The 14,207-nt window shown below is 46.7% G+C and overlaps 1 pseudogene; it reads right to left on the bottom strand.

The window, feature by feature from the left end:
- Nucleotides 1-456: 456 nt before the first annotated feature.
- On the bottom strand, nucleotides 457-1,422 carry LOC123162869 (uncharacterized; annotated as a pseudogene).
- Between the last annotated feature and the right edge of the window lie 12,785 nt (nucleotides 1,423-14,207).

Below are 14,207 nucleotides of genomic sequence, written 5' to 3'. Positions count from 1 at the left end.
GTCATCGGCGTCCAGCCTCTCTTAGCAGCCATCTGGATTGACGTTCTATCTTCATGGCACAGCTATTATTTTCGTGTAGGAAATCCATTGGTGTTAGTTTGTTAAGCATTATATGGAAAGGAGCAAAACAGTTTAGTGGCGGGGCAAGTTTTGATGTTCGGATTTAATTATTCCAAGAGCAGGTAGAACTTGAGATGGATTTGGTTTTTCTTGGGCATGGATTTCAGTGTTGTACGCCATGACATGTTTGGTATGGAGGTTGTGTATACTGCCAGACTGCACAACCAACCATGTGATGGGGGGGGGGGGGGGGGGGGGAGTATCTTAGTATTTAATTGATAATTTTTGTGGTAATCACATCCTTAGCCCTTGTTAGCTTTGATCTGGCATACATAATGTACAAGGAGCAAGATCCACTAAGTGAGGTTGATATCAAAAGAAAGTATAAAGAGAATATTAAACATGAAATAGATCAAAACTTTGCCTTTTCTCTCTAATATTCTGTACATTTGTACTGTATACTGCATACATACTGGAAAACTGTATCAAGATTGGCTAATCCTCAAAAAGGCGGATGCCAATCACAGGCCACTAAGAGTGATGTGGAGTATATATGAGCTAAGAATGTTTAGGAGGGAAACTCTGCTCTGGACTAATTTCCTGAATAGATGTCCTGCTCCATTCTCAAGATCTCTGATGCTGCACTCTAGCTCCTGCAATTGCTCCTCCTCACAAACAACTGGCTTCTTCGTCTTGTGAAATGCCTTGGAGATAAGAGACTGTTTGCGCATTTCAATTTGCTTTGACAAGAGGAGGACTGTGGATTCCAGCAGGGAGATAGAGACCTCTCTAGCCTTGCTCAATAGCATGACCATGCTGCAACCTTCAGAAGTAGCCTTCTATGCGGTCTTCTTGAAATGTTTCTTGGCCTTCTTCGTCAAGAGAGTGTAAGACTGGATCTTGGCTTGAGAAGCTTCTTCATCTCCTTTTCTTAGTGCCACTTGCAGCTCTTGGATAATGGCTTTCATCTCGACAAAGATCTCTTGCATGGTGCTGCAGAGATCTACTAGCTCGAGAGAACCTTCCATTTCTCCATCCAACATCTTCCTCTCCTGGGCGGAGCAAACTTGGTTGCTTGGTAGGCCAATGATTTCTTCAACACCATTGTAGATGTTTCCAAGCCTCATAAGACCCTCGCACATTGTGCCGATGGTAATGGAGGAAGAGATGCTAGCCTCTAGGCTCAGCAGCTCTTGTTCGACTTCCGTCTCACTGATGTGAGGCCTAGAAGGCAAACTTATCGATCTTAGGTGGAAAGCCATATCTGATCTTGAAGCTTTTCTCTGAATTGTGGGTGAAGAAAGAGCGCCTTTTGGTTTGATGCGTCTACATTCTGCTGAGCCCTATATATGCACAGAAGTATACAACCAGGAGTATTTGATTTCTAGACACGAAGAATCGTGCCATTTCATCCCCCAGATGCTGTCCCCTATAGCTCGAGATCTGGCAGCTGAATATCGATTACGAAAGCTAAAGTCGTCTCATGTTCAGTGCATCTCTTAGTGTGTTCGTTGTCCCCGAGATGAGCCATCAATTATCATGTTCCAGCAATTGGCAGCAAGAACCAGCCGTGTGGTACTGTGTGTATGGTGGCTCTTTGCATAATTGCATGCTCAAGCCATTATTTAATTTAATCAGGTCTTTTCATTGGTGAGAACCACAGGTTGCAGCCTTGTGGATTTGAGCTGCCATGTTTAGGTGATGGCAAACAAGATGGGTCGGAGCTGCCATGTATGCCCTTTTTCTCTCATCCAGTTTGACCTACCCACCTTGTGGGGAGCATGGCTATTTTCATATCACACCATAACATAAATGAGGTTTCGATGTATGCCTCTGGTCACCATATTGTTTTTATACTTTCTGTATGTACAATCTTATACTCTTGTTTATCATACTAAATGATTCTCAAACATCTATGACCCTTTCTTTGGTGTAGTTGTAAATAAGCAGGCCTCAGTTCTGTTCTTTTCATTGATGTACATTTGTACTTGTTTGTAAAGAAAAATATGTTTGTATGATTAGCAAATCCTTTAAAAGGATGATTCCAGTCGCTAGTTTCAGAGATGGGTACCTAGAAGGCTAGAAGCTTAGTGTACTTAGAAGAGTAACATATTTTCTAGAACAATTTGTGAACAGACTCTCCTATGCTCTCTAATGTGCGCAGCTGCTTCACCTGTACTGTGCGTACATTTGTTCTCTTCTGCAATATCATGGAGACTAGAAACCACTTCTTTGTACTCGGCATTACAATTTTCTTGGACAGGAGCTGCATGCAATTTTGGTTCAAGTAGCGAGATGGTCACGTGCTCCTGTAAGTAATCCGATCACTCTGTGATCCTCCTTGTCATCAGTTATCTGTGTTCCCAGCTTGCTTCAGATGTTGCATAATCCATGTCCACTCTTGAGAACTAAGAGCAGCTCTTTAACATTCATGTTTCAACTCACTGTTTTTTTTCCATGCTCAGAACACCAGCACCTTCGTACGTGGAGACTCTAGAAAAGCTGGCCTAGCTGCTAGACAACCCATCATCTCACAATGCAGATGTAAGTATTTCCAACAGTCCTTAGTCAATCTCGCACCGATGGTCGCAGAAACTGAAGACGAGGCAGCCGTGTTTAGCTTCGCGGCCATTATTTGACCCTGATTTCACCGGCAGATGTTTGTCGGCTCAAGACTCTAGATGGCTAGCCATGCTTGGAATGGGAACCAGAGTGTTCCTGTGTTGTCTCAATGGAGCTGGAAGAGAAGAAGTGGTGACTGGTGAGAGAACCAAAGAAACTTCCATGTAGGCTCCTCTCTACTTATAACAACTGCTGACGCTCTCTTGTTTACTTTCTGTAGCCATGTCTCGAGTATTGGCGGCAAGATTTGATTCCCCTCGTGCAGCATCACTGGCTGGTGAGGTGCCCGAAACATTTGGTATCTCATCTGAATTTTAGAATACAGTGTGATGCACATCGAGATCTCGAAAGGAAGCCATGTGCTATGCAGAATTATTTTTACTGAACACGCGCATCCAGTTCACCTAATCGCTGTGCTATGTTGCAACTGCTTGCAGCAATAATATTTAAATAAATATAGTTGAAGTTACTTAATGAGTGGATAAAACATCTTTTTGGGTATAAATCAATAATAAATAGTTTTTTTTAGCAAAGGTAGCTAGGCTTTGTGCGCATGCTGTCACTGGTTGCCCTTCATGGGCTGGGCCAAGACGTGCTTTTATATGAGCCGATATGTCACGGCCTAAGAGTTTGACCAGTGTGTAATCCAGCCCTATACACAAAAATGTGAAATTTCTCAAGAACTGTGATATTTTTCAACCGTGTGACAGATTGCAAAAATACCAACCGATCTTGCCAGCCAGGCCCAGCTCGCTCGATCCGTCTAAGGAGACCCGAGTGCGTTCGATTGCAAATTTTCCTCTCGTCCCCGTTGGCCTCGCACCTCCCTCGTTCTCTCGCCAGTATTTTGTTTCCACCATTTTTTCACGTTCCCCATTTTTTTTCTCGTTCCATTAGCCTCCCGTTTCCCCACGTTTTTTCCAGTTAGTTTTTTCTTACCTTTTTTCCAGAAACAAAAGTAGGGTAAATAAATGAGGGAAAAGGCAAAAGGCTGAGGCCAATGAGATTCGTACCCCAAGCCCTCCTTGTTTGAGGCTGCAGGGCTTACACAAAGCCCAATAACCAACTAACCAACACACAATTTCTGTTCACATTCTAAAGAAATATACTACTTCACCGCTGGTGCATATTATTACACTGTAGTTATTCAAGGGTTTGCTTTCAACAAATTTTTTCCTATGTTAAAAAGTTGACACGTGTAAATTATCAGGTCTCCAGTGCATATATTATCATGTCATCTACACAAAAATAACCGATGAATATTTTCAACAATTGTTTTCCCTAGGGTCAAATGTTACCACGTGTTTTGTACCTAAGGTATCATATGTGTGGTGCGTATATTACCATACTTTTTACACAGAAGTTAAAGGGGGTATTTCAACAACTTTTTTTCCTTGCTCAAAGTTACCGTGGTGTCTTATATCTAAGTCATCATGTCTGTGGTGCATAAATCACCATGGAATGTACAAAAAGAGTTACAACGTTATGTTATCAACAACTTCTCTCCCTGGGTGAAAGTTATCATCGTGTTTCTACGCAATTTATCAAAAATTATCATGCTATTTGCACAGAAATTATTGAACGTATTATCATTTCTATTTGAACAGAAGTTATTGTACGTAAGTGATCAGGTCCATGGTGCATATATTACCGTGCTATTCACACAAAAGTTATCGGAGGTATGTTTCTAACAACTTTATTCCCGGGTCAAAAAGTTATCATGGTGTATGTATTTGAGTTATCAGCTCCGTGATGCATAAATTATCATATTATTTTCATAGAAGTTACCGCACACATGCTTTGAAACAACTTTCCTCCGGGCCAAATTTACCGTGGTGTTTGTACGTTAGTTATCAGGTCCACAATGCGTACATTACCATGCCATTTTCATAGAAGTTACCATGCTATCAGGTTCGCGGGCTTGACCTTACTTATAGAACACAACAACAAAACAAGGTATAGCCTAGTTATGTATTGTCTACATGGGAAAAACGATGGGACTAGGAGATAAATCGTCAAAGCTCAAAATTGCAAAAAAAAAAAAAAAAGCCTTTTACCCTGTCCTATTTCCATCTCAGGCTCTCAGTCCTTACTTACAAACACTACATAAAATAGTTCCCAATAACAACATATTGCATGTCCAGATGGTTGTCTCAGCTAGCCCACAACCTGTGGGTGTGCGGTTTGACTCCCGCTCTGCTCGTTTTTTGCCATATTTATGAAAACGTTATGGCGAGCCATCGAATTAGCAACGGGGATTGCGGTATGTGCGATCGTCAACCAGACGGCAGCCAATGTGTTCAGTCATTTTGCAAAAACCATTTGGTTTGCCCATACATTAGTCGTTTCACATAAGTTACCGGTGGTATATTTTTTAACATTTTTTTCCGCCTTGGTCAAAGTTACCGTGGTGTTTGTACGTAAGTTATCGGGTATGTGATTCGTATATTATTGTGCTATTTTCACATAAGTTATCGAGGGAATGTTTTTTAATAACTTTGTTCCCTCTTTGGTGAAAGTTATCGCAGCGTTTGTACGTAAATTATCGGGTATGCGGTTCACATATTACCGTGATATTTTCACATAAGTTACTGTGGTATGTTCTTCAACAACTTTCCCGCCGTAGTCAAAAGTTATCGCGCTATTTGTACGTAAATTATTGGGTATGTGATACATATATTACCATGTTATTTTCACATAAATTACCGAGGAGGTATGTTTTTCAACAAAATTTTCCCCTTGGTTAAAGTTACCATGGTGTTTGTACAGAAGCTATCGGGTATGCGTGGTTCATATATCACCATGCTATTTTCACATAATATATCGATGATATATTTTTCAATAACTTGTGTTTCCGGTCCAAAAGTTACCATGGTGTCTGTATGGTGCTTATTGCCATGTTATTTAAACATAATTATCGGGGGTTATATTTGAACAGCCCCCTCCCCCGGTAAATCTTACCGTAATGTTTGTATGTAAATTATCAGATATCCATTTTATATATTACCATGCTATTTTCACATAAAGTTACCGGGATATCTTTTTGAGAAACTTAATATGCGTGTTTGTAGGTAAGTTATCAGGTCCGTGGTGCTTAAAATGCCATGTTGTTTACACAAAATTTATCGGAGTATGTTTCAAAAACCTTTTTCCTCTAGGTCAAACAACCTTTTTTCGGGGTCAAAATTACTACCGTGATGGTATCGAACTTTTTTTTTGCGGGTGATGGTATCGAACTTGTCAGGATCAAAGTAGAAAACATCGTCTAAAGACAGTTTACTGCCAGAGATGTGTATCAGACAAAAAAACATTCTTTTTGTAACTTTTCCTTTTAATTTACCAAAAAAATGGAAGAAAAATGCATAGAAGCTAGTAGAACGCATCGGCTACTAGCATGAAATAGCAGCAGCATTCGCTGCTAGCTACTAGTAACTAGCCTAATTAGCAGACAACAGCTAGCCTAGCCTAGCCTAGCTAGTAAACAGCAGCAACACGCGTATGGAACAGTGGCAGGAACAACAAATAGCAGCAGGCGCATGGAGCCCACGCGCGTTTTGCACGGGAGGAGCTGCACATGGAGCAGCAGCAGAAAAGTCCACGAGCGTCTTGCGCAGAAGGAGCAGCGCGCAGCACCAGCCCACGCGCGGGCGTTTGCGGAAAAGAACCGTTGACCGCTTGATGCAAATCGTACGACGCTGGATGCGGTAGGTAGTTTTGCAGAAAAACTCCCGTGTGCCAGATACATATTTCGATTTCTCAAATAGAAATGGAAAACAAAAGAAGAAAAAAAGAAGATATCGATGATCGAAGCAGCAGAGTGGCAACCCAAATGCTGCGGTGGACTTATGCCCGGCATGCCTCCAGGATCGACGCCAGCATCCAACCTGCTCTGGCTCTCCGTGCTTCCTCCACGAGGCGACTCTCTAGCCTCTGAAGTTAACTAATTCGTCTACACTGTGCTTTCTTACCAGCTGTCCCGATTGCTGTTCTACCTGCAGCACACAGCTATCATATTAGCTTGCAAAACATTGCTTGTTAGTATTTTTTGTACGGCATGTTTGCACTAGTAAATCTAGATCAAATTAGTGTTAGTATTATATTGTCCCCAAGAACAAGCAGAAGTTGAGATGTTTTTACAATATTTTGGTCACTACGACATGTTTGAACGATATGGAGCTTGAGCATCTATAAGTTTCAGTTCAATAGCTTGCAATTTGTAGCATATATCCATCCTAAAACTACAAATACTTTAATTGCACTGCCAGACTGTACAGCCATGTGGTGATGGTGGTAATCTTAGTAGTTAGATTTATTTTTCTGCTAATAACAACCTTAGGCACCGCTGCTTTGACCTAGCACACAAGGAACACGATCCACTATCCAAGGACATCGAAAGGAAGTATGTAGAGATGACAAGACATGAAATAGATCAAAACTTCACTTTTTTTTCTCTAAGTTTCTGTACATTTGTACTGTACACATATGGCAAAATTGTATGAAGACTGGCTAATCCTCAAAAAGGCGGATGCCAATCACAGGTTGTAGAGTGACTTGGAGTATCTATGAGCTAAAAATGTTCAAGAGAGAAACTCTGATCTGGACTAATTTCCTGAACAGATGTCCCACCCCATTCTCGAGATCTCCAATACTACACTCTAACTCCTGCAATTGCTCCTCATGGCAGACAACTGCCTTCTTCTTGTGAAATGCCTTTGAGACAAGAGACTGTTTTGGCATTCCGATTTCCATTGACAAGAGATGGACTGTGGACTCCAGCAGAGACACAGAAATCTCTCTAGCCTTGGTCAATAGCATGACCATCTTGCAACCCGCAGACACAGCATTAGCCTTCTTCACGCTCTTCTTGGAATGTTTCTTGGCCGTCTTCACCAAACGGGCATAAGACTGGATCTTGGCTTGAGCAGTTGCATCATCTCCTTTTCTTAGAGCCACTTGTAGCTCTTGGATGATGGCCTTCATCTCGACGAAGTTCTCTTGCATGGTGCTGCAGAGATCTAGCAGCTCGAGAGAGCCTTCCATCTCTGAATCCAACATCTTGCCAGCCGGGTTGCTTGGCAGGCCAATAATCTCTTCAACACCATTGTAGATGTCTCCGAGCCTCCTCAGACCGGCACACATGGTGCCGATGGTGGTGGTAGAGGAAGAGATGCTCGCCTCTAGGCTCAGCACCTCTTGCTCGACTTCAGTCTCGTTGGCCTGAGGCCTTGATGGCAAACTTATCGATCTCAGGTGGAAAGCCATTTCTGATCTTGAAGTTTTTCTCTGTATTGTGGTTGAAGAGAGGAGAATAGAAGCGCCACTTTTGGTTTGATGTGTCTACCGTTCTTCTGATGCGTATTTATACCAAAGAGGCATACACGCCAGATTGTTCAATTGTTAGACATGAAGAATCATGCCATTTCATTTCCAAGATGCTGTCTGCTATGGATCGAGATCTGGCACAAGCAGAGTCGTCTGATGTTTAGTGCATATTTTAGAGTGTCCTCTGTCCTCGAGACGAGGCAGCATATTATCGTCAGCAGGCACCAGCGGTGTGGTTGTGGTCCGGTGGTGTTGCATGCTCAAGCCATTATTTAATGGATTGCTAACGCAGCATCTAGCTGTGAGCGTGCCATTCTGGCTACTGCTATTCACTAATTGAATCAGGTTTGTTCTTTGGTGGGAAGTGTTGCTAATCACTAATTGAATCGTCATGCTTTGGAGCTGGCATGTTTAGGCGACGGAAGACAAGATCCACTGGACAAGGATCATGGGTCTTGCGATTGGTTCAACGTTTTATCCCCCATTTTTCCTTTCAGATTGAGCTACCTACGGTGTGAGATGCATCACCATTTTATAATCAAAATGCTATGGCAACGATTTTTTGATGTGTTTATGATCATCTTTTCTTACGCAATCTTGTTTTTAGTCATACTAATGGAATCGCAGACATGAACTGTCTTTACTTTTGCTGAAGTTTTATATGAGCAAACCTTAATCCTACTAAACCGCTCTCTTTTTTTCAGTCTATCGCTCCTGTGGCCAGCCAAACCAAATATTTGCTCGAAAGTGGGACATAGGAAGAATATCACCCATGCATCCTTGGACGTCCAAACTGAGATCTTAAAGTTGGAAAATTCTTGATTTTTAGTGATGGAGATCTTCACTTCTCTGTACATTGAAATTCGTTTGAATGGGTAGTGGTAACCTTGAAAGGTGAACACCAATCACGTAGATTCATAGAAGGTATGTACAAGGTAGAAGCTGTCTTTCCCGTTTGGTTGGACACGACACACGAGCTGCAATTTTGGTTCAGAAGTATTTCTCTCCCTCCTTCTTGCAGGTAATCTGCTCACTCTATTTCCTTCAAACCAGAATTCAGAAGTACTCGTCTCCTTAACTTTCTTCTGATAGCTTACTCCTGTAAGTAATCTGACCACTCTGTAGTCATCCTTGTCATCAGTTATCTATCTTGTCAACTTGCTTCAGATGATGTTGCATAATGCATGTTCGCTCTTTAGAACTAAGTGCAAGTCTTGATCGTTCATGTTTCAACTCACTCCTTTCTTCCATGCCACTGCAGATATCGGGCAACATCACAGAGCACCATCACCTTTGTATGTGGAGACTCTGGAAAGCTGGCCTAGCTGCTAGACAACCCAATGATCACATAAGCAGATGTACGTATTTCCAACTGACCTTAGATAAGCTCGTGTTGCGTCGATGGTTGCAGACACTGAAGAGACATCCATGTTTAGCTCCGGCGGCCATTCTTCAACCCCGATCTCATTGGCCAGATGTTACCGAAAAAGGCTTTCGCCCCGCTTTATATATAAAGCACCAAACCATAAGCATCCAGTACAACCACACGCCACGCCACCGCAACACACGCACCCACCCAAGACAGGATACATAGACGCTGAGCGCAGCAACACCCCTCCTAGCACTACCGTCGTGAAGAAATGAAACTACATATGACGAACCATGCGCTTCAAGGCGGTGCCTTCAGGAAGGATACGATGCCGGAGCGCCGCCACCGCCCGATCCAAGGATCAGAGTTTCCCCCGGAGCCGCATGACGGGCAATGAGAGCCGCGGCGACGCCTTCAAGAAGGAAACGATCTTCGTCGCCGCCGGTCCGTCCGAAGATAGAGCAGGTTTTCACCTCGGCTAACAATCATCGCCACCGAACGCCACACCCCGGCAACCACGCCGCCCACACGACCATGATGACCGGGCAGCACCAAGGCACGGGCTTTGTCCAAGAGCACCGCGCAACCACCATCACCAGGACCGCCGCCCCAGCATCCAAGACCTCGACACCACCTCACTAGTGACCTGTCGCACCCCAACGAAAGAGACGAGCGGAAAGGTCCCACCTTTCGCGCCCCTGGGCGACCCCCAGCGTCGAGACCCAATAGGTCGGCCAGAACTGGCATCCACCGACCCATCCTGCTGCCCCAAGCGCGAGATGAGCTCGGTCTTGCAGCACCGAGAGGGGGACGAGGTCAGTCCTGCTGCATCGTGCGCGAGACGAGCTCGGTCCTGCTGCATCGTGCGCGAGACGAGCTCTGTCCTGCGGCAACGGGCGCGAGACGAGCGGTGGACCGCAGCTGGGAGAGGATCAGCCCTTTGATGTTAGCAGCGACCGGGCGACGAGAAGATGGGGTGAAGGTCGAGACGGCCCGAACGCAGACAAACCGACGCCGGAGAAGCCGGCCGTTGCCGCGGATAGATCCATCGAGCCACCGTGAAGCCGCCACGACATCGGGAGGCCATCGAGACCTGCCCATGCCGCCGCCCACGGCCGGAGCAGCTGCCACGCCCGACCGCTGCCCAACCGCGTCGCCCGGCGAGCTCCAAGAGCCGGAGCCGCCGGGCACGCACCACCGGAGCCACCGCCACTGCGCCGCCACCCCGACGAGCCGAGGGGGCCTCGGTCAGGGCCGCCGCACGCAGCCCTAGCCGTCGCGGCCTGCGCCGCCGAGAGGCCAGATCCGAAAAAGCCGCCGCGGCCGCCGACTCCGGCCTCCAGCCCGCACCACCACCACCATCTGCCAGCGACCAGCAGGCGGCCAGCCCGCACCGCCACAGCCCGTGCCGCCCGCGACAGCGGTCGGAGGAGACACCCCGATCCAGATCGGATCTGTCCGCCCCTTGCCGCCACCTCGAGCACACCCCGCCGCCACAGCACACCACCGGCCCTCCCACACCAGGAGCAGAACCCACCCCGCCGCCAAGGAAGCCCAGGGCGCCGCTGAGCCACCCAGATGTCGCGCCGCCCGGACCAGCAGCGCGCCTCCACGCAGGGACGCCGGCTCGCGCCGATCTCCGCCGCACTAGGGAGAGATGAGGCCCCGCCGCCGCCAGCACCTACTGGGCTTTGCCCGGCGGTGCAGACCGGCGGCGGTGAGGGGAAGGAGGGGGAGGAGGAGGCCTAGAGGCCGGCGGCGGGTGAGTCCCCTCGGTCGCTCACGGGCGCGACGCGAGGGGAAGGGGGGAGTTCTCAGATGGACCATTCTCGGCCAGATGTTTGCCGACACCGACTCTAGATGGCTAGTCTATCCATGCTTGGAATGGAAGCTAGAGCGTTCCTGTGTTGTCTAGATGGAGCTGGAAGAGAAGTGGTGACTGGTGAGAACCAGAGAAACTCCTATGCAGGTTCCTCTCTACTTATAACAAAAACAATCTGCGACAAGAAGAATCTTGTTGGTCATGCGCAAGACAAGCTGATGCTTTCTTGTTTACTTTCTGTAGCCATGTCTAAAGTATTGGCGGCAGGATTGATTCCACTCGTGCAGCATCGCTGGTTGGTAAGGTATCCGAAACATTTGGTATCTCATCTGAGTTTTATATATGATGCTTATCAAGATCCGAAAAGAAGCCAAGTTTCATGCATCTTTTTTTTGCTGCACACGCGCATCTAGTTGCTTATTGATGTGTTATGTTACAACCGCCTGCAGCAAAAATATTCAAATAAATATATGTAAGTTATTAACTGAATGAATAATTTTTTGGGGTGGGGGGGGGGGGGGGGGTGGGGGAACAAAATCGATAAAAAAATAGTTGGATTGGATTTTGTGCACGAATGTTATCATTGTTGGATAAACAACAACTAGTATTCACTGAGGGCCAAAGGCCATTACATATACATGTGTGGTGAAGTGCAGGAAACCCTTTATATAATGGGGATACCGAAAAGGGATTATACACATCTACCCCCCCCCCCTCCTCAAACTCATGGTGGATCAACAACACTGAGTTTGGAGATGAAAAAGCCATGCTGTGCTCGAGTCTGTGCCTTCCTGAAGAAGTCCGCCAACTGTAACTCAGAGGGCACATAGTGAAGAGCGAGAGTCTGATCCTGCACAGCAGCATGCACAATGTGGGCATCCACACCGATGTGCTTGGTGAGCTCATGCTTCACCGGGTCACGCGCAATACTGATAGCACCAGTACTTTCTGACAGTAAGGGAGTCGAGGTAGTAGCAGACATACCAAAATCCTCAAGTAACCACCGTAACCAGATCACCTCAGCCGTCAGCATAGCCATGGCTCGCAACTCAGCTTCTGTACTCGAGCGAGAAACTGCAGTCTGTTTCTTTGTCTTCCAGGCAATAAAAGAGCCACCAAGAAAGACACAATAAGCAGACATCAAGCGTCGATCAGAGGGATCACTAGCCCAAGTAGCATCAGAGTAGGCCTGGAGCTCAAGAGAGCTGGAGCGGGGAAAGAAAATGCGCTGAGAGATCGTGCCACGAAGATATCGTAGAACACGGAGGAGATGACTATAGTGGACAGAGGTGGGGGCTGAAACAAACTGACTCAGGATGTGGACATGATAGGAGATGTCAGGACGCGTGACAGCAAGATAGACAAGACTGCCAACAAGGTGACGATAGCGAGTGGGATTAGGAAGAGGGTTACCATCAGAGGCACGAAGCTGAACGTTGAGCTCCATAGGAGTCACAACTGTGCGCTCATCACCGAGAGCAGCGCGAGCAAGAAGATCGTGAATATATTTTTCTTGAGAGATGTAGAAGCCATCAGAGGTCGAGGAGATCTCAATCCCAAGAAAATAGCGAAGTAGACCAAGATCAGTCATGAGGAACTGGTCGCGAAGGCGAGCCTTAAAAAAGGCAATGTAGTCAGAGTCGTCACCCGTGATGATCATGTCATCAACATAGAGAAGGAGAAGAGTCTGACCACGAGCAGACGTGTGAACAAACAACGCGGGATCATGATCACTGGGTAAGAAACCAGCGGCAGTCACCACAGAGGCGAAGCGCTCAAACCAGGCGCGAGGGGCCTGTTTAAGACCATAGAGGGAGCGGCGAAGTCTACAAACCATACCATCAGGAGCATAGTACCCCGGTGGTGGCTGCATATAAACCTCCTCACGCAACTCTCCATTGAGAAAGGCGTTCTGAACATCAAGTTGAGAGATAGACCAATGACGAACAGAAGCCACAACAAGAAGAGTGCGGACATTGGTCATGTGGGCCACATGAGCGAATGTCTCATCATAATCGTGTCCCTGCTCCTGTTGAAAACCACGGGCCACAAGACACGCTTTGTAGCGCTCAAGAGAACCATCAGAGCGAGTCTTAATCTTGTAGACCCACTTGCACGCGATGGGACGAACACCGGAAGGGAGGGAAACCAAATCCCATGTGCCAGAGCGCTCAAGGGCAGCAAGCTCTTCGGCCATTGCAAGCTGCCATTCAGGCTGAGTCATGGCAGTCTGATAGGAAGTGGGCTTAGCAATAATAGAGAGACCGTACCTATCAGGAGAGTAGCGATCAGGCAGGGGGGGGGGGCGAGGCCGAGCACGGAGGTTATGAACCGGGGGAGGCGTGAAGAGAGGTGCACTAGAGGTGGAAGGCGCGTCAGGAGAAGCATCCTCAGAATGAGGACAGCGAGTATAGTGGAGAGGAAACGGTGAGAGAGGACGATGGACAGGAGATGATGGTGGAGAGGTGGAGGAGGAGAATGGGGAAGATGGTGTCAGTGGTGAAGGAGAAGGAATGAGAGGTGCAGGAGGAGGAGGTGAAACATGAGGCACATAGCAGGGTGTATCGGGGAGAAGAAGAAAAGAAATATCGTCCACAGAGAAGCTCGTAGAAGAAGTACGTGGGTAGTAAGAGCGAGACTCGTCAAAAGTCACATCACGCGAGATGCGCAAACGACAACCAACAAGATCCCAACAACGATAGCCCTTGTGCTCATCACTGTAGCCAAGGAAAACACACTCAACCGATTGAGCAGTCAATTTGGTGCGTTCTCGCGGGGCAAGAAGGACATAGCACACACATCCAAACATACGAAGAGCTAAGTAGTCAGGAGAACGACCAGTGAGACACTACATAGGAATACCACCCTGCAAAGCAGTCGATGGCTGAATGTTGATGAGATAGGTGGATGCAGAAACAACCTCAGCCCAAAAGTGGGATGGAAGGGAAGCGGCAATCATCAGCGCATGAGCCTTCTCAAGTAGATGACGATGCTTATGTTCGGCAATGCCAT

Source organism: Triticum aestivum, chromosome 7B, assembly GCF_018294505.1.
Source record: "Triticum aestivum cultivar Chinese Spring chromosome 7B, IWGSC CS RefSeq v2.1, whole genome shotgun sequence".
Lineage (NCBI taxonomy): Eukaryota > Viridiplantae > Streptophyta > Magnoliopsida > Poales > Poaceae > Triticum > Triticum aestivum.
The sequence above is the reverse complement of the archived record's forward strand: the minus strand, read 5'-3'. Positions and strand labels throughout refer to the sequence as shown.